Raw genomic sequence first — 22,097 nt, 5'->3', positions numbered from 1 at the left:
AGTAAAGACATGGTTGACTAAGCATAACCTATTTACTGAAGGACAGAATCCCTCGTTGGTGTCAATTGTTCATGTACTCGGCTGCTGATGAAACATTGGAGTTCAAGTTCACCTAGGTGTCCCAGATGATCTACTTCCATAAAAAAAAAAAAAAAAAAGGATCACAGCTACATTCTGACATACATGAAGAATCCCTGAGTTGGGAGTCTACTCAACAACTCCTTTAAACACTGTTGTTTGTTGTTGTTAAGGGTCATTGAGTAGGTTCCATCTCATAACAACGCTGTATAAGGTTTCTGAGGAGTGGCTGGTGGATTTGAACCACCAGCTGCCTTGCAGTTAGCAGTCAAGTGCTTATCCTACAGAACCATACCAGGACCCTTGTTAACACTGTTGTGTTGTAAAATGCCACAGAGTCAGTTCTGACTCATAGTGACCTGTATAAGGTATCTTACAAGCATCTCTTGGGTGTGAACCACAACCTTGAGGTTAGCAGTTCAGTGCTTATCCTACAGCACCACATCAAGACTCCTTCCTGTTACCATTATAGCCTAGGGAATGTTACTGGGCAGTTCTGCTCTACCATAATGTGTTGCTTTGGGTCAGAACAGGTTAACCACGAGACAGTCATTAAAGTCATCTCCAATGGAAAAAGAAAACATTGATAGGTAATCACAAATAACACTGGTAACAGCAGGTGTTGTTGCTAAGTGCTATGGTGTCGGTTCCAACTCATAGCAACCCTGTATAGGGTTTCTGAGGAGCAGCTGGAGGATTTGAACCGCTGACCTTGAGGTTAGCAGTCTAGTGTTTTTCCTCCAGCACCAGCTGTGGCTCATTTTTTGCTTAAGAGAAAAGGTCTCTCGTCATTGTGAAGGCTATTAAGATATCAGAGTTTAAAAGTTCCTTAAAAAAAAAAAAAAAGTACAGCTAAGTGTTACAATGAACAACTCAATGTCTTGCCAACTCCAGGATAACTGCTGAAGCGAATTTCCCTCGTTAAATTCTTACATAAACCACGACACCGTTCAGTCTGTTCTTCCTGGCACCCACATCACTACATGCTCTGGAAATCCGTCTGTGAATTGTCAGAGAGGGCGCAGCCGGATTTCAATGAGCAGTGAATGATTTCAAGCCCAAACCTGAAGTTCAAATCAGTCTGCTCACTGGTTCCATTTTATGTGGAAGTTGCTCTAAGCTGCACAATGAATAAGAAAGACTGAAGAAGAAGGGATCCATTTGAACTACGACACTGGTGAAGAATACTGAATAGATCATGGCCTTTCTTGGAAGAAGTTCTCAGAATGGTTCTTTATAGGACGGTGAGACTTTGTCATGTACCTTGGCTGTGTTATCAGGAGTGACTGGTCCTTGGAGAAGGACATCATGGTTAGTAAAGTAGAGGGTTATCGAAAATAAGGAGTCCCTCAAGAAGATGAATTAACACAGAGGCTTCAACAATGGAATCAAATGTAGCAAGATTGGGAGGATGGTGCAGAGCTGGGCAGTGTTTCATTCTGTGGTTCACGGGATCGCTGTGGGTCAGAACCAACACATCGGCACATAAATAACTACACTCCACAGTATGGTACCTCTGCCATGTTGGCCACGAGGGTCAAGGTGACTGATAAAGTAGATAGAAAAAAATCCTAGTGGTGCAATGAATGGTGTTAACAGAAAGGTTGGCGATTCGAATCCACTTAGTGGATCCTTAGGAGCAAAGACCTGACAATCAGTTCGCATAAACTTTACAGCCACAGAATCTCTTTTTTGGGCAGTTGTTACAAATCGGGCTGCTAATCTCAAGGTCGGCAGTTTGAAACTACCAGCTGTCCCACGGGAGAAAGATGAGGCTTTCTGCTCCCGTAAAGATTTACAGCCTCGGAAACCCTGTACAGGGTCGCTATGAGTCAGAACCGACTCCACGGTACTTAACAACAAGTCTGTCATACAGAAGGAGCTCTGGTAGTGTAGTGGTTACGAATCAGGCTGCGAACCTCAAGTAGTTCGAAACTACCAGTGGTCCCATGGGAGAAAGATAAGGCTTACTGCTCCCATGAAGATTTACAGCCTCAGAAACCCTGTACAGGATTGCTATGAGTTGGAACCGACTCCATGGGACACCAACACCACTACCCTGTCATACAATGAGCTCTGGCAGCGTAGTGGTTACGAATTGGGCTGCGAACCTCAGGGTCAGCAGTTCAAAACTATCAGCTGTTCCACGGAAGAAAGATGAAGCTTTCTGCTCCCGTAAAGATTTACAGCCCCGGAAACCCTGTACAGGGTCACTGTGAGTCGGAACCGACTCCACAGCACATCACTACCGTCACCACTCTGTTATATGGAGTGATCAGTATTGGCTAGTCTACCCCTAACAACAGTAACAACAAAGCAAATAAACAAACTCATATGCACTTTTAGGAAGAAAATACTTATTTACATTTTCCTCTGAGGTTATCATACTTAAATCCAGTTTTGTGTTTTATAATAAAATGTCCAGAGTCAAACCATTAACAAAACTTCATTAGGAAGCCAATATTTTTGCTCACATCCCTTCACACATTCCAGTACCTGGGACTCAGAGAACTTAGCAGTAATAACAAAGGACTTTAATTTTCAGATGATTAGAAGGGTAATCAATAAACAATATGAGGCCAAACAGTCAACATTCACCCAAAAGCAAAGGCGAGAAGGCAAGGAGGGGAAGGGAAGCTAGAGCAACGGAAACAGAACCAATGGAATACAACTAGTGGAAATGCCAGCACGGGGTAAAAAGCGGCCCCAGGGTCATTGGACCATTTGCATAAAAAATTTAAAGGGGAACCGAATTTGCTGTGTTCACTGAAAATACAACGTTATACTGTAAAGGTAGAAATTTTGTAACAAAAAAGGGGGAGTAGTTAATCTTACAGTCCAGGAACAGAGGGCCCTAGGACCATTAAGGGAGAAGAGCACAAGTGGAATGTGGGACCCTATCCAGAGAAGCAGCAACACCAGAGATGGAGGCAGAGATGGGGACATGGAGAGAGGGAGCAGCTGAGGGCTCTAGATTCATGGAAAGAGAGGGATTGAGAGCTTATGGCCAGGAGGCAGGCTTGCAGAATGTGCCCTCTGGTTGTTTAAACAATTATCTATTCCTGAGTGTTTTTGTGTACATCCAAAAAACAGAGGGAATAGAAGCAAATACTGTTGAATGATGATACACAGAGGCGATTGTAATCACTACAATGAAACAACGAATGTAAAATCGATATTCTCCCATGTAAACTGTCACTTGATTCACAATAAAAACTTTAAAAAAAAATGTTATTAAAGTGGCTGGACACTTTGGACCCGCAGGCTTGCGGGGTATACCCTTTGCTTGATGGATGATGCATGGAAGGGATTGTAACCATGGCAAGGAAACGATACACGGCAGGATCAATGTGAAGCTGATGTCCTCCCATGTAAACTATCACATAATTCACAATAAAGCATTTTTTAAAGAAAACAACGAAAAAAAAATGTTATTAAGATAGCTGTTGTTGTTAAGTGTCATCGAGTCAATTCTGATTCATAGCAACCATGTATTGAGTTTCTAAGGAGGGACTGATGAGTTTGAACCTCTGACCTTGCAGTTAGCCCAGTGCTGATCCTACAGGGCCACCCCAGGACCCTTACGGCTCAGTCAGTCACAGTGCCCATTGTTGTTAGGGTGATACTTTCCAGAGTCCACTTTCTTTGGGCTTACCTTTTGGTCTCACGGATTTGATTGCAAAGGAACGCCACCTTGTCCCATGACTGCCATCTTCCAAGTTATAGGATGGGGAGAGGATAAGCCCTAAGCTAGGCCAAACATGAGATTTCCTTTATCCTTTATTGGAACCTGGTGAGAAGGAGTGTCTGTCTGCTCTGCCTTGATTTGTGAGTAAGTGGTCCAGCCAGGCGCCTCGGCCACCCAGAGGAAGCTGGTCTATGAGAAAGCAGGGAGGATGGGGGCCAGACCTAGGGGAGGATGTCTGCCAGGTTCCATCCGCTGGTTTGGTGGTCCCCACCCTGCCTCAAGTTTAGGATTTCAGTGCTTCCGATCTGTGAGCTATGCCAGGACCCTTCAAACAAGCCCCCTTTTTCCTTAAGTTCTTTAGAGTCAGGCCACTGCCATTTGAAATCAAAGCAGTTCTGTGTAAAACAAACATCATGAGCCCAATTCTTGGCACACCCAGAAACGGAAGCTAAGGAAACATACCGCATCACAGTGGTTAGCAGAGTGCCGGGTGACCATGCATCTTAAAAGCTGCTTTCTCCACCCTTGGATGATTTCTAAACACAAAGAGGTCCCGGTGGGTCCAAGCCCTGCAGGAGTGGGGACAACCCCACCATCCTGGTCCCACACCCCTCCCTCATGTTCAGCACAATCAGACATTTTGTTGGGCTCAATAAATTGGTTGAATTGAAATCCCCTTGTCATCCTTAAGTCAACTATTTTATCAAATTATAACAGTAAAGCACACAGATAAAAACTGTTCAGGAATCCTGAGGGATTTTTCACAACTCAAACACCACAGAGCAGGACACACACCTTCCTTAGCAAACTAAAACACCAAACGTACAGCCATCCAGTCAATTCCAACTCAAAGCCACCCAGGATAGAGGAGAACTGCCCCAGAGGGTTTGCCAGGAGCTCTGGTAGCATAGTGGTTACGAATCGGGCTGCGAATCTTAAGGTCAGCAGTTCGAAACTACCAGCCGCTCCTCAGGAGACAAATGAGGCTTTCTGCTCCCGTAAAGATTTACAGCCTCGGAAACCCTGTACAGGGTTGCTATGGGTCGGAACCGACTTGACGGCACTTAACAACAACAAAGTCTTGACAGATAGAGTCCTGGTGTGGCGCTGTGGGCTAGTACGTCAGACTGCAAAGTCAGTTTGAACTGCAAGGTTAGCGGTTCAAGCTCACCCGCTGCTCCTTGGAAACCTTACACAGGGTCGCTATGGGTCACAATCGACTCAATGGCACTTAACAATAACAGGTCTTGACAGAAGCTGACTGGTGGGCTCGAACTACTGACTCTTTGGTTGGCAGCCGAGTGCTTTAACCACCGCACCACCAGCCCTGTTGAAATCTCCATCAGGCCTTCTCCCAAACACAAGCCACTGCTCCCCAAAGGTGAACACCAAACTGAAGAAAGAAACCAAAAACTGAAATAGGGGAAGGGACAATGAAATTTTTGCCACTTGAAGCCCAGAAGTAAAAAAAAAAAATTCTACTTCTGAACCCTAACTGAAATCTAAAACTATTAATTTTCATGTTATGCTATTTTCAGTTCAACATTTTTTTTTTTTTAATGGTATACAAGACCACTGGACACCATTGTATGGTTTATCTGCATCTGGCATCCATATATGTGGAATGTTCTATGGCATATGGCGTTGGTAAGGTCCCAGGTTACTGCTTTGGCAAGAAATTTCTGCAGCCATAGCTATAGGAATGACTACCCTCATGTGAGTAAGCCAACTCACACAGGTCAGCCACAGTTTGCTGCTTCCCATCCACACTGACCTCTCTCACACAGTAACAGCTGTATCTACTGCACATGCAAGGATCCTTCTCGTCTGAAATCCGAAAGAGCTGACGAACCTGCAGCAAGTTCTGAAGACGGGAATTTATCAGGTGAGTGGCAACATTCGAAAGGTACATTGCTCACATTTTCAACTGTGATATTTAAATTCAAGAAACAGAAAACAACATATAATGTTTGATGGTCCCAGTGTTGTATTCAACCTCAATTTAAGTGTGCTATCACACATTATTTGTACTTTTATGTTTGAATGATATTTATTTCACAAATTGAAATGCTAACTAGCATGGGCAGCTAGCAGGAAGAAAATGAGTATGTCAGCGGTGAGACGCTGTTGTTTCACCAGAAGCAACTTGACGGCAATTCTGGGAAGAGAGATTCTTCTCCCAAAGGCGCTAAACGTACGAGAATGCTGCTAAGTGGGACTTCAATTGGAATAAATCGAAGTGAATGTAAAATCTCTATTTTCCTAAGAGACGGATGTTACATTGCTAGATGTATCTTAATACGGAGTGGCTTTAATTCGAAGGAGCCCTAGAGAAACAGTGATTAAGTGTTTGGCTGCTAAGTGAAAGGTTGTTGGTTCGAATCCACCAGCCACTGGGCAGCAGGAAAATGTAGCAGTCCATTTCAGTAAAGATTGACAGCGACAGCCTTGGAAGCCCTGTTGGGCAGGGGCAGTTCTCCTCTGTCCCTATAAGGTTGTTCTGAGTCAGGGTTGAATAGATGGTAGTGAGTTTAGGGAATTTAATTAAAAAATCATTTTTATAAATCTATTATTTTTGTTATCAAGTCTAAGACTGACTTTTACTATAATGTAATATACAACCCCTCCAAAAACAAGCCCACTGCTAATGAGTTGAGTCCAACTCATAGTGACCCTGTACAGGGTTTCCGAGGCTGTGAGCAGAAAGCCATAACTTTCTCTGGCAGAGTAGCTGGTGAGTTCAAACTGTCAACCTTGTGGTTAGCAGTCCAGTGTTTATCATACAGTGCAGCAGCACCACCAATCTCCTCACAGTGTAATACACCAAAACCCTGCTACCATCAAATCGACTCCAACTCAAAGCAACCCTATATAGGGTTTCTAAGACTAAATCTTTCACAGGAACAGAAAGCCTCATCAGCTGTATCCCTGCAGTTAGGAGTCCAGTGCTTATCCTAAGTAACATGTTGTTGTTAAGTGCTGTTGAGTTGGTTCTGACCTGTAGCAACCCTGTAATACAGTTTCCAAGGAGCTGCTGGTGAGCTTGAACCGTCAACCTTGAGGTTCAAACCGACTTTGCAATCCAGTGCATTACCCTACAGTTCCACCCAGGGCACCTTAGTGTCTCTAGTGTTGTTGGATTATTGTTAGGTGCTGCCAAGTCGGTTCTGATTTATAGGGTTTCTGAGGCTGTAAATCTCTACTGTAGCAGAAAGCCTCATCTTTCTCCCAAGGAGCAGCTGATGGATTCAAACTGCTGACCTTGCAGTTAGCAGCTCAACACATAACCCCACTCCACCACCGGGGCTGCAATGCACCTTAGAAGCAAGTATGAGGAGACTGTGTCTCATGCACTTTGGACATGTTATCAGGAGGGACTTGTCCCTGGAGAAGGGCATTGTGCTTGGTAGAAGGGCAGCCTCAAAGACCCTTAATGACATGGACCCACATAGTGGCTGCAAGAATGAATCCAAGTATCTCAGTGATCGTGAAGCTGGTGTAGAGCCAGGCAGGGGCTTGTTCTGTGACACACAGAATTAATGTCTATGAGTAGGAACATGTTCAATGTCACCTAACAAGATGTTAGTATTATTTCTTATCCCTATATTCTAGTATAGGATGAACAAGAGAAATTCCACCTTGAGAATTTAAGTATGAAAAGATTGTAAATAAAAACATGTATAAAATTTGAAATACAGATATGGTTGGAGACCAGGCAGAGAACTTAGAGAGGCACCTGATGTGTTGCCACAGGGATGAAGATAAATGCAGTGCAAGGCAAGATGATTGAAGAATAAACACCTTAAGGTGAAAATAGAAACACGTTGGTGCACGTGTTGAATTAGTTACTGTTTGCTTGAATTAACTGAATATTCAGGGTTCTGTAAAACTGGTCAAAATTTTTCAGTCAACTCAGAAAATGTGGGATTAGCACAGTGGCGACGGCAGCAATGGGCTCAGGTTTAGCAACAACCGTGAGGTTGTCGTGGGGCCAGGCAGTGTTTAGTTCTGTTGTGGTTTTAAGGTCGCTAAGAGTCAGTGCTGACCCGATGGCCCCTAACAACAACTAACAAGAGAAAATATTAAGAACGCATTTGTCCTTAAAACATAGCGACAAAATTAGTAGTAATCTAGAAAAAAAAATCAGGTCAGGCAATATCTGACCACATGTATCTGTTTGTGGGGGGCCACCCAAGTCTCTGAGTGCCAAATAAATACTTATTTCAGATGATGTTAAGATAAAATTATTTCCCAAAATTAAAATAGAAAAAAAATTGAGATCAAATTATTGTGCTGTTAATACAATTCTAGAGCAACAAGTTTTGATGTTGTCCAAGTTTTGAGAGAGAGAGAAAAAAAATTCTTGAATTTGGGAAGCAAATGATTCACAACATTTCCAGTTAAATGAAATTGCTCTGGTTATTTTAGGTAGAGTTCTGGTGTGGCACTGTGGGATAATGTGCTGGACTGCAAAGTAGGTTTGAACCGCAAGGTCGGTGGTTCAAGCTCACCAGCTGCTCCTCAGAAACCCTATACAGGGTCGCTGATGTGGCGCTGTGGGTTAATGCACCAGACTGTAAAGCCATTTGAACTGCAAGGTCAGTGGTTCAAACTCACCAGCTGCTCCTTGGAAACCCTATACAGGGTCGCTAGGGGTCGGAATCGACTTGATGGCATTTAACAACAACATTTTGGGTACACCAGTACTCAGCTCAGCTCTGAAAGACCTTTTTTAATCTTTAAATTCATCTTGTAAAATAACACGGGTAGCTTAATGAAAAAAATATTAGAGTTCATTTTAAAAATTAAGTCTAATTATGATTTATTATAAAGATGTTTTCTTAATAAACTGCATTATTGTGTATGTACTAATCTATATTTGTAATAAAAATGCCTATTTTATTTAATATTATAGCAACTCTTTAGTTTAGCACAGGGATATTAAATATTTTATTAAATTATTAAATATTTTATTGTGCTGTGCCTTTATGTATTGATATATTAGTTATATAACAGTTTGTACCTCTAGTATTTGTGAATACATTCTTATAAATTTTTTATGACTATTAAGTGTCAGTTTTTCACAATCTGCAATATGCAGATGATACAACCTTGCTTGCTGAAAGTGAACAGGACTTAAAACATTTACTGATGAAGATCAAAGAGCACAGCCTTTGGTGTGGATAACATCTCAATGTAAAGAAAACAAAAATCCTCACCACTGGACCAATAAACAACATTCTTACCTACAGAGAAAAGATTGAAGTTGTCAAGGACTTCATTCTTCTTGGATCAACTATCAACACTCATGGAAGCACAAGTCAAGAAATCAAATGATGCATTGCATTAGGCAAATCTGCTGCACAAGACCTTTTTAAAGTGTTGAAGAGCAAAGATGTCAGCTTGAGGACTAAGGTGTGCCTGACCCAAGCCATGGTATTTTCAATAACCTCATATGCATGTGAAAGTTGGACAGTAAATAAGGAAGATTGTAGAAGAGTTGATGCTTTTGAGTTATGGTGTTGGAGGAGAATATTGAAGGTGCCAAGGGCTGCCAAAAGAACCAACAGATCTGTGTTGAAAGGAGTGTAACCAGAGTGCTCCTTGGAGGCCAAGATGGCCAAACTTCATCTCTCATAGTTCAGACACATTGTCAGGAGGGACCAGTCACTGGAGAAGGATATCATGTTTAGTAAGGTGAAGGATCAGAGAAGAAGAGGAAGATGCCAACGAGATGGATTGGCAAAGTGGCAGCATCAATGGGCTCAAGTGTGGCAATAATAGTGAGGTTGGCTCAGGATAGGGCAGTGTTTCATTCTGCTGTGCATAAGGTGGCTATGAGTCGGTACCGACTTGATGGCACCTAACAACAATATTAAGTGTAAGTAATGAAATATTGCTTGTATCAAACTTAATTTTGGTTTCAGTATATTTTATAGTATTAAGTTGAGAATTTTCTACTAAAAAAGTATATTGAACTTTCAATTTAACATTTATACAGGGTGTTACCACCACTCATCTGTAAGTTTGTCGTACTGTGGTGGATTGTGTTGTTGTAATGTTAGAAGCTATGCTTCCTGTATTTTAAATATCAGCAGGGTCACCCATGGTAGACAGGTTTCAGTGGAGTTTTCAGACTAAGACAGGCCAAGAAGAAAAAGAGGCCAACTATTTCTGAATGTTTAGCCACTGAAAACCTTATAAATTCACAGCAGAACATTGACAGATATAGAGCCAGAAGATGAGCCCTTCAGGTTGAAAGGCACTTAAAGTACAACTGGGGGAGAGCTGCCTTCTCTAAGTAGAGTTAACAACGATGATGCAAATGGAATAAAGCTTTAGGGACCTTCCTTTGCTGATGGGCACACCTTAAAATAAGGAGAAACAGCTGAAAACATCCATTAATAATCAGAACATGGAATGTATGAAGTATGAATCTAGGAAAACTGGGAGTTGTCAAAAATGAAATGGAATGCATAAACTGATATCCTAGGTATTTGTGAGCTGAAATGGACTGATATTGGCCATTCTGAATCTGACAACCACATAGTTTACTATTCCGGGAATGACAAATTGATGAGGAACATTGTTGTTGTTAGGTGCCATCGAGTCGGTACCGACCCATAGCGACCTTATGCACAGTAGAATGAAACACTGCCTGATCCTGGGCCAACCTCACTACTGTTGCCATGCTTCAGTCCATTGATGCTGCCACATGGCTAATCCATCTCATTGGGGGTCTTCCTCTTTTTCTCTGACCCTCCACCTTACCAAACATGATGTCCTTCTCCAGCGACTGGTCCCTCCTGACAATATGTCTGAAGTATGAGACACGAAGTTTGGCCATTGTGGCCTCCAAGGAGCACTCTGGCTGCACTTCTTCCAAAATGAATCTATTGGTTCTATTGGCAGCCCGTGGCATTTTCAATATTCTCCTCTAATACCATAATTCAAAGGCATCAATTCTTCTATGGTCTTCCTTATTCACTGTCCATCTTTTGCATGCATATGAGGTTATTGAAAACACCATAGCTTGGGTCAGGCGCACCTTAGTCCTCAAGCTGACATCTTTACTCTTCAACACTGTTAAAAGGTCTTGTGCCGCAGATGGCACTTAACATTAACAACAACAAGAATACTGAAATTACCATGGACTGCCAGAAGAACTAACAAATGTGTTGGAAGAAGTACAGCCAGAGTGCTCCTTAGAAGCCAAGATAGTGAGACTTTGTCTCTCATACTTCAGATATATCAGGAGGAACCAGTTTCTGGATAAGGATATTATGCTTGGTAAAGTGGAGGGTCAATAGAAAAGAGGGAGACCCCAAGGAATGAGATGGATTAACACACTGGTAGCAGTAATGGGCTGAAAAGTCACAATAATTGTGAAGATGAAGCAGGGCTGGGCAGTATTTTGTTCTGTTGTGCATAGGGTCATTATAAGTTGGAACCAACTCAATGGCACCTAATTGCAATAACAAGAGAGCTTTAGACGTGTTTTTCTCACAATACGATTTCTAAAGTGACTCAGTGTCGTAATGAATCCCAGTGTATTTTAAGAATAGAGTTTAAATAACTGTATCTTATTTTTCTTTGTATTAAAATGTTTTGAGACAGTGATTACATTTGAAAAGCATAGTTACTTACTTAATGAATGTGTAGAAATAAGTAGTTTCATGCTGCTACTTTCAAAATTAATTACAAAATCTTAGGATGAACAAATTCAAGTTAATATAAAAATGCAATACTACTTGCATTAAGGAATGAATTTGTGGCTCCGCAGGATAATGCAATGGACCATAAGAGGTTTGTACTTCAAGGTTGGTGGTTCAAATCCACCAGCTGCCCCTCGGAAACCCTATACAGGGTTGTTATGAGTCGGAACCAACTCCCCAGCACTTAACAACAACAACAACAAACAAAACATCTGCAATGAACAATCCAAAAATGAAACTGAGAAGACAATAGCATCGAAAGTAATGAACTACTTGAGAATAAATTTAGCAAAACTTATGCTCTGAAAACAACAAAAATTGTTGAAAGAAATTAAAGATGCTCTAAATAAATGGAAAGGCGTCTTATGTCCATGGTAATAAGATTTAATATTATTAAGATAATAATTGTCTTCATATTCATCTATAAATTAAATCCACTTCCTATCAAAATTCCACGTAACTTCTTTGTGGAAATGGATATGCTGACTCTAAAATTCACAGGAAATTGCATAAGACCCAGAATAATCAAAACAATCTTGAAAAAGAGGAATCAAATGTGAGAGATTTCACATGTCAGATTCAGAACTTAATCACAGTTATCAAAGTAGGGTGACCCGGGTTAAGACCAGACCTATGAATCCATGGGACGGAACTGAAAATCCAGAAAGCACTCTCCATGTGTCCAGCATCCTATATGGGTGATATAAACAGCTCTCAACTGTTAACAACCTAAAGGCTGGCAATTCAAACCCACCCTGTGGACAGTCCTGACAATATGCTTTTGTTAAGGTTGTTGTTGTTAAGTGCTATTCTATCATTTCCAAGGAGCAGCTAGTAGGTTTGAACCACCAACCTTAACTTAAGGTTAACAATCCAGTATTTTTCCTACAGCGCCACACCAGGACTCCTCATTGAGATTGTTGTTGTTAAGTGTCGGCAAGTTGGTTCCGACTCATAGCGACCCTACGTAGGGTTTCCAAGGAGTGATTGGTGACTTTGAGCAGCTGATCTTGTGGTCCAAACCCACCTTGTGGTGGCGTGCTTATCCTACAGCGCCACACCAGGAGTTGAGACTATAGCCAAGAAAATCCTATAGAGCTGTTCCACTCTCAAACACATGGGGTCATCATGAGTTAACTGATTTTTGGAAAGGGTGCAATGCCCTTTGTGGTGAAAAAATAGTATGTTCAATAAATGGTGCTGGGACAAGTGGACATCCACATGCAAAAGAAGAAGGTTGGGCCCTTACCTCACATAATAAGTTAATTTATATTTAAGTTAATATAAAAATTAACTTTAAATGGATGACCAGAAACTTACATATAAAAGCTAAACAACAACAACCAAACCCTTAGAAGAAAACACAGGGATAAATCTTCATGACTTCAGATTGGGCAAAGGAGTATTAGCTACAATACCAAAAGAATGAATAACAAAAGAAAATATTGATTATTTGAACTTCATCAAAATCAGCAACTTTCGTGTTTCAAAGAACACCATCAACAGAGTGAGAACCCAATCCAAAGAATGGGAGAAAATATTTGAAAATCATATCTCTAATAATAAATATTTATAGCCTCGGAAACCCTGTACAGGGTCGCTGTGAGTCGGAACCAACTTCACGGTACATAACAACAACAACAACAACATCTAGAATATTAAAAACTCTTACAACTCAATCCTGGTGCAGCACTATAGAATAAACACTCGACCTCAAGGTTGATTTGAACCGCAAGGTTGGCGGTTCAAACTCATCAGCTGCTCCTCAGAAACCCTATACAGGGTCACTAAGAGTTGGAATCGACTCCACAGCACTTAATGACAACATCTAGAATATCAAAAACTCTCACAACTTAATAAAAGTCCAATAATATAGAAACCAAAATGGAAGAACACACTCAGCATTTGTCAAGCTGAGGGAACTGAAGGAAAAATTCAAACCTGGGCTTGAAATACTGAAGGGTTCCATGGACAAATTATTGACTGATACATAAAGCATCAAAAGAAGTTGGAACGAAGCACAGAGTCACGGTACCAAAAGGAAATGGTCAATGTTCAACCATTTTAAGAGGAAGCACATGGTCTGCAACAATCAAGGGCCAATGATCTTCAAGGCAAAGATCCAAGGTGCACTGAATGCATTGGCAAAGAACAAGACTCCAGGAATTGATGGAATATAAACTGAAATCCTTCAACAAACTGATGCAGCACTGAAGGAACTCAGTCATAAATGTCAAAAAATTTGGAAGACAACTACTTGGCCAACTGATTGGAAGAGGCCCATATTTGTGCCCATTCCAGAAAGAGGAGACCCAATGGAATGCAGAAATCAACGGCCAATATCATTAATATCACATACAAGTTAAATTTTGCTAAAAATAACTCAAAAACCACTACAACAGTACATTGACAGGGAGCTTCCAGAGGTTCAAGCTGGGTTTTGATGAGGATGTGAAGTGAGGGATATCACTGCTGACATCAGATGGATCTTGGCTGAAAGCAGATAATACCAGAAAAATGTCTACCTGTGCTTTATTGACTATGCAAAGGCTTTCGTTTGTGTGGATCATGACAAGGTATGGACAACATTGCAGAGAATGAGTATTCCAGAACACTTAATTTTGCTCATAAGTAACCTGTACATAGACTAAGAGACAGTTGTTCGAAAGGAACAAGGGAACACTGAACGGTTTAAAATTAGGAAAGGTGTGCACCAAGGTTGTATTCTTTCACTATACTTATTCAATCTGTATGCTGAGCAAATAATCCAAGAAGCTGGGCTATATGAAGGAAAAGGTGGCATCAGGATAGGAGGAAGATTCATTAACAACCTGCAATATGCAGATGATACAACCTAGCTTGCTTAAAATATTTACTAATGAAGATCAAAGACACAGCCTTGAATATGGGTTGTATCTTAATGTAAAGAAAACAAAACTCTTCACCATGGGACCAATAAACAACATTCTTATCAATGGAGAAAAGATTGAAGTTGTCCACAAATTTATTTTGCTCAAATCAACCATCAACACTCATGGAAGCAGCAGTCAAGAAACCAAACAACTTACTGTATTAGGCAAATCGGCTGCACAAGACCTCTTTAAAGTAAACAAAAGCAAAGATGTCAGTTTGAGGATTCAGGCGAGCTTGACCCAAGCCATGGTATTTTCAATAACCTCATATGCATGTGAAAGTTGGACAGTGAATAAGGAAGATCATAGAAGAATTGATGCATTTGAGTTATGGCGTTGGAGGAGAATATTAAAAGTACCACGGACTGCCAAAACAACAAACAAATCTGTGTTGGAAAAAGTACGGCCAGATTGTTCCTTGGAGGCCAGGTAGGCCAGACTTCTTCTTTCATGTAAGGGAGATTTCCAGGGGTACTGCTTGTAACATCTTTACTCTTACAAGAGATAAAAGGAGAGAGCCATGAACAGAGAAATATTTATTGCCATCAAGAAAGGAGAACCAGTGAAGGACTGGGTGTGTCCTTTGGACCTACACCATGAAGCTCCTAGGTCCAGGGAAAGGTTGATGCCAAGACACAGGGAGATCACTAAGGAATGTTGGACCTTCAGATGCTCAAAGGAGACAAGGGCCTTTCCTGAGAGCCAACAAAGAGACAAAACCTTCCCCCAGAGCCAGCACTGTGAATTTGTACTTCTAACCTCCTAAACTATGAGAGAAGAAATTTCCGCTTGTTATAGTCATCTCTTGTGGCATGTGTACTATAGCAACGTTAGAGAACTAAGACAGTACATGAATTATATTTCCACGGTGATGTCATTACGTGTTTTCAAGGCAGTGCCAACTCATTGCCGCCCTCTGCACAAATGAACGAAACACAGCCCTGCACCGTCCTCACGATTGTTATGTTTGAGCTCACTGCTGCTGCCACTGTGTCAATCCATCTGGTCTATATTTCAATAAAGCTGTTTAAAAGGAAACATGGTAGTTAAAATAATGAAATGTAAAACCTCATGGTTTTCAGAAGAAACGCAGATAAACTGCCAGCACCCCTGTTCTCTCCACTGCCCCCAAAGCACCACTGAAAGATGAGTCTGGAACACCGTTTCCGTGAGGAAAGAAATTCTGCAGCAGGAAGGAGCTCTGGTTGGCCCTCAAAGTCATTACCTCAGACAGGTGTGAAGACAGCATCCACTCCAGGTAGGGGCTGTGGACAGATCCCTGAGCCCTTTTAATGAGGACAAGACTCCAGAACCCACAAGAACTAAGCAAGTGAACAATACTGTTGCGACACCATTTCTCTTACAGGAGATAGAAGTACGCAGAGAAGAGGAAGCTACCACCATCAAGAAAGAAAAGCTGGGAGTGGCATGTGCCCTCTGGACCTGGGGCCCAACAGAAGCTGCTGTAGCTGTTAGTTGTTGTTGAGATGATTCCTACTCCTGGTGATCCGTGTGTGCAGAGTAGACCTGGTCCACAGAAGGAGACTGCCAGACCTTTCTTCCAAGGTATCTCAGGTGTGTGTGTAGGGGGGGGGGGAATCAAACCTCTCAACTCAACATAATTAAGCACTTAACCGTTTGCATCACCCAGAGGCTCTGGACCCTTGACTGCCACCCCCATTCAGCTCTAAATCTTCTAACCCAGGCGCCTTTTCTAAGGGACTATAGATCATACAGAAGGTTCTGGCAACGGTCAGAACTCACTGAAGCAGATTGTTACCAAGACTGCTGCTGGGAAGCGATTTATGGGCCTGCAGCCTTGGGGATGTGAAATTTGATGATGGCTCTTCACCGGTTCCAAGATTTACATGGCGAGATTAGGAGCTCAGAAAAAGCCACCAGAGGTATGCAATAAACTAGGAGTTCAGGAAAAGCGCCCCGAAGCTCTCCTACGCTGAATAGCTGAATAATAAAATGTTCGCTTAATAGCAGGACCAACACTGTGCGGGTTTACACCCTGGGTAGGTTTCCACCCTGAGTAGGCACTTGACTGCAAGGCCAATAGAGGAGAGAGAGGACCACCCCAAGCCAAAGGAAAAGGACAAAGCATTAGTCTACAAGGACATAGACCCTGCCAAGAAACTGTCTCCTCACACCCCACTGTACTCATGCAACAAGTGTTTCTTGGCCACCCAGAGTGGGGCATTAAAGCCCTTGATTGTCATGATTGTGGAGAGAGTAGGGTCTGTCACCTACAGAACCCCTAAGCTGGTTAGCAGCTGCCATCCTAGAATGCCTCCCATTGCCATAGATATTATGCTATGCCCTGCTTAGAGGTAGGTTTGTTCATCCATTTTTATAGACAAGAACATTGAGGTTCAGAGAAGTAAAGTCATTTGCCCAATGTCACACAGCTGGCCTAAATCCCCCAAATCCCAAGCTCTTCACCCATCAGCCAAAGAAGAAGAGCAAACAGCACTGTGTCAGCTGTGGAAAAGGCTAAAGAAGACTGCCCTATAGCTCACCCAAGGAGAACGAAGGCACAGTGGTTAAGCGTGTTGGTGCCAAACGAAAAGTTGGCAGTTCAAAGTCACGGGAGAAAAGACTGTCAATCTGCTCCTGTAAAGATTCAAATAACAAACCAAACCCATTGCCGCTGAATGGATTCCAGTATCTCATAGTGACTCAGCGGGCCAGAGGAGCATTGCCTCCTGGGATGTTCACGGCTACCATCTTTACAGAAGCAGACTGCCTCAACTTACTCCCTGGGAGAAACTGTGGCTTCAAACTGCCAGTTTTTCAAAGTAATCAGCCTCTGTACCACCAGAATTGTAAACATTACTGCCTGACAAACCCTTTGGGGCAGTTCTGCTCTGTCCTCTGGAGTCGCCATGACGCAAAATTGACAAGACGGAACTCAACAACAGTATACCCAGCTCTTGGCACAAGCTACGTGTTCACTCAACGTTGTCAGCTTTGACTCACGGTAACCCCCTGAGAGCCACAGAAGGAAGCATTGCCCAGTCCTGTACCTTCTTCACGAACGTTGGTATCTTGGAGTCTGATGGTTGTAGTCACTGTGCATTCTGAGTGTGCCTTGTATTGAGCAATATTCTGGAGTGACCCAAAGGGTTTTCAGTGGCTGATTTTCTAAAGTAAATCACCAGGCCTTTCTTCTGAATCTTAGTCTAGAATCTCTGCTGGCACTCAACATTAACCCTTTAAAAGCCAGGCTGGGGTGGAGAGGGTGAAGCCTCGGCATCCTTGTAGGGAGGCTGACAGCTCAAAGGTTCTGAAGCATCAACCCATTTCCCCATCACCTCTCCCCAGTCCTCCAAATCAGGGGCAGGGCCCTGCCTGGTGATGGGCACACAGACCAGCATTGTCTCTCCCACTCCTAACTACAGCTTCAACTTTCGAACTTTCCACCAAATGCTTGAGCTGCCATGCCAGCTGGACCACCTGGAGTCCCATGCACTGGCGCTTTTGAGAGGGTCTTGGGAGACACTGCCTTCCTTGTTAGGTGCAGGGGCTGCGTCCAGGGACACAGGGCCAGGAGCCGAGCTGGGCCGGTGGGCGGGGGCGTCTTGCGTGGCGTCTTTTTGTCATGAGCCATCCAGCCGGCACAGATGTTTGGGGTGGGGGCGGGGTCCAGTGAATTACTGGACCACAAGATTAAACACTCCAATGTCAACATGTGCGCAGCACGGCTTGAACAATGTTATCATTGTGAATTGAACGAACCAACAGGTTTAGGGATGGGGAGGAGAGGCAGAGAAAGATGGGTTTAATTATCTCTAGAGCTGAGGTAAGTTGTTTGCTTAAAACGACCCAGACGCTGGTGAAACTGGAAAGAAAAACGGGCGGGGCTGCACGCCACTCTCTCCACCACAAACGGAGGGGCCCTCCTGCATCCCAGGGATCTCTGGGACCCAATGAGGAAGAAGAATCGAAAATAGTTAACACTTTCAGCTAAACCAGTGGTTCACAATTGGGGGCGGTTGTGCCCCTCAGGGAATGTTAGGTTGATGTCTGGAGATGTTCTGGTTGTCCCTGGGGGGAGGAGCTGCTACTGGAATCCCCTAGGTCCAGGCCAGAGATGCTGCTAAACATACAGCGTGCAGGACAACTCCCATCAGAGTCACTCTGGGTGATGGACAGACAGACCTCTAGAGAGTCAGAAAACCTTAGCTTTTTTGTGTGTGGGGGGGAGGGGGTCTCTTCACTGAGTTCCTAGGTGGCACAAATGGTTAACACACTCAGCTGCTAACTGCAAGGTTCAGGAGGTTGGAGGTTCGATTCACCCAAAGGTGCCTCCAAACAAAGCCCGATGACCTACCTCCAAAATATCAGCCACTGAAACCCTTGTGGAGCGCAGAGCAACTCTGACACACATGGGGTCGCCATGAGTAGGAGCTGGCTTGATGGCACTCTAAGATAGCTGAGTTTGTCCCCACACTGACTGAGGCACACTGCTCACATATGTATCAAGAGAATAGGTGTAACTGGTCAGAAGTCTCCTTCCTCTTCTACAATATAAAGCTGCAGACATTCTCCCCATTTTGACATCTCCAGGCATACTTTGTTATATTGTACTTTGATGGATTGCCCTTGGAAGATACCGCATCTTTTTGTACAAAGTGAAGGCTTACAGCAATCTTGCATGGTCCAAGTGGACCAGCATCATTTTCCCAACAGTTTGTGCTCACTTGTGACTATATCAGAATTGGGCCATTCTCACAATATTTCACACTTTTTCAGCATGTGATTGCACAATTTACAGGCTTACAATATAGTGTCAACATTCTATTTATATGCACTAGGACACCAGAAAATCTGCGCGATTCGTTTTGTTGTGAGATCCACTTTGCTGCGGTGGTCTGGAATGGGGACCCACCTCCAAGGTCAACCTGTGTGTGATTCAAGCTGATACTCTCAAACTGCAAAAATTCACTCTGCACTGTCAAATGCAGCAGCCACTAGCCACAAGTGCCATTGAGTTGGTTCTGATTCATAGCGACCCTGCATGGGGTTTCCACGGACTGGCTGGTAGGTTTGAACTGCTAACGTGTGGTTCTCAATCCAGCACTTATTCTACAGAGTTACTCCAGACTCCACAGAGGTACATATAGTTCTTGCAACTTGGCTAGTGTGCTGCAGAACTGAGTTAGAAATTACACTTCATTTTAATTAATTTAACTCTAAAACGTGGGCTGAATCCACCAGCCACTCCGCAGGAGAAAGATACGGCTTTCTGCTTCCATGAAGATTTAAAGCCTATACAGGGTCGCTATGAGTCGGAATGGGCTCCATGACATTTAACAACAACAAAACAGCTACCTGTGGTTTTGTGGCTCAGTAAGTGACCAGAACCACCACAGAGCATTTCCAGCAGAGTTCTGTTGGACAGTACCACTCGGTCCTCCACAGCAATGAGAGCAAACGAGGCCTGCGTCACCTTCTAGGGCCATGTGAACATTGTTGTTGTTGTTGTTAAGTGTCGTCGAGTCGGTTCCGACCCATAGCAACCCTGGATAGGGTTTCCAAGGAGCAGCTGGTGAGCTTGAACTCCCAACCTAGCAGTTCAAATGGCTTAGCAGTCTGGCGCATTAACCCACAGCGCCACACCAGGACTCCTGTTGTTGTTGTTAAGTGCCATCCAGTCGGTTCCGACCCACAGCAACCCTGGATAGGGTTTCCAAGGACCAGGTGAGCATACTTTCCCTCAAATAGAGGATCTGAGTGAGGATTTCTTCCAAAGTGGAGAGAATTTCAAGATCCCCTGGTGGCTCAGTGGTTAAGCGCTCAGCTGCTAATCAAAAGGTCAGTGGTTCAAATCTACCCTGCAGAAGAATGACCTGGTGATCTGCTCCTATAAAGAGTTGTTGTTGTTGTTGTTAGGTGCCATCAAGTCGGTACCGACTCACAGCGATCTAATGCACAGCAGAACAAAACACTGCCTGATCCTGGGCCAATCTCTGCCCGATCCTGGGCCAACCTCACTATTGTTGCCATGCTTGAGCTCATTGATGCTGCCACTTGGCCAATCCATCTCGCTGGGGGTCTTCCTCTTTTTCTCTGACCCTCTACCTTACCAAACATGATATCCTTCTCCAGTGACTGGTCCCTCCTGACAATTATGTCTGAAGTATGAGAGATGAAGTGTGGCCATCTTGGCCTCCAGGGAGCACTCTGGCTGCACTTCTTCCAACACAGATCTGTTTGTTCTTTTGGCAGCCCATGGCACTTTCAATATTCTCCTCCAACACCATAACTCAAATGCATCAATTCTTCTACGGTCTTCCTTATTCACTGTCCAGCTTTTGCATGCATATGAGGTTATTGAAAACACCATGGCTTGGGTCAGGTGTACCTTAGTCCCCGAACTGACATGTTTGCTCTTCAATACTTTAAAAAGTTCCTGTGCAACAGATTTACCTAACGCAATACATCGTTTGGTTTCTTTGAGTACTGCTTCCACGAGTGTTGACAATTGATCTAAGAAGAATGAAGTCCTTGACAACTTCAATCTTTTCTCCATTGATAAGAATGTTGTTTATTGGTCCAGTGGTGAGGATTTTTGTTTTCTTGACATTGAGATGTAATCCATACCGAAGATTGTGCTCTTTGATCTTCATCAGTCAATGTATTAGGTCCTTTTCACTTTCAGCAGCAGGGTGGCAGCCTAGACACCCGTAGGTGACAGTTCTAGTCTATCCTTTAGGGTCGCTATGAGTCAGAATCAACTAGACTGCACATGACAGAAATTGTGGACTCGAGGCTGTGAACAGGACAGACATGGGAGGCTTGGTGGTTCTCATTTCTGTCTTTAAATTGGTGACAATCCCTGGGCCAGTCACAGGGCCACCTGAGAGTGGACATTCATAGTCAATCACGCAGGGCATTGGATAATCTACTAAGTTCAGGAACTTGGAGGCAGGAGCTGGGCACCTGTCCTCTCAGCACAGTGAGTTCCTCCCCATGTCTAAGCTGGTCTCAACTCGGATGTCATGGCTCTGGCTGCCCTCCCTGAACATCCACTTTCCTTTTAGCCTCCTTTCTTCCCCGCCTAAACTTCAGTGTGGTGATGATTCTACTGACTGGACTGATGGTCTTGATACTGTCTTTTTCTCTAGATTGAACTACAAGAGAGTAAGAATTGAAAAAGGGAATGAACAGAGATTTTAATGAAGTCAGACTGGGAGTGAGTCTCAGCTCTACCACGCACTGGGACACCTGGAAAGTTAGTCCCAGTCTGTAAAATGGGGTCATAGTAATAATACTGGCCGCATAGGTGCTAATGTTAAAAACACTCAGCTGCTAGCCAAAAGATTGGGGGTTTGAGTCTACGCAGAAGTGCCTCAGAAGAAAAGTCTGGTGATCTGCTTCTGGAAAAATAGTCACTGAGAACCCTATGGAGCACAGTTCTACTCTGACACTATGGTATCACCATAAATCAGGGCTGATTTGACTAAATTACCTGGGGGTCTTGTGAAAGAATCGACTGGTGGGCCCACCCCAACGTTTGTGATCCAGTCAGTGCACAAGTTTGAGAAGCTGTCAGTCCGATCAGAGCAGGTCGCTAGGGGCTGATGGGAGAGGCCCTACCACCTCCCTAACCCTCAGCACAGGAGGGCGCCTACCTAAGCCTTCTCCCAAAGCAGCCAGAGCTTGGGTCAAAGGAGCAGTCACAGCTGGTTTAAG

General features: G+C 43.4%; 1 protein-coding gene across 1 annotated transcript in view; it reads right to left on the bottom strand.

Moving 5' to 3' along the window:
* BMP7 (bone morphogenetic protein 7) overlaps window positions 1-22,097 on the bottom strand; it is a 116,484-nt gene that overhangs the window by 67,996 nt on the left and 26,391 nt on the right. The gene's annotated exons all lie outside the window — the stretch shown is intronic.

The sequence above is a fragment of the Chrysochloris asiatica genome, unplaced genomic scaffold (genome assembly GCF_000296735.1).
Source record: "Chrysochloris asiatica unplaced genomic scaffold, ChrAsi1.0 scaffold00023, whole genome shotgun sequence".
Lineage (NCBI taxonomy): Eukaryota > Metazoa > Chordata > Mammalia > Afrosoricida > Chrysochloridae > Chrysochloris > Chrysochloris asiatica.
This window is presented reverse-complemented; position numbering and strand designations above follow the sequence as displayed.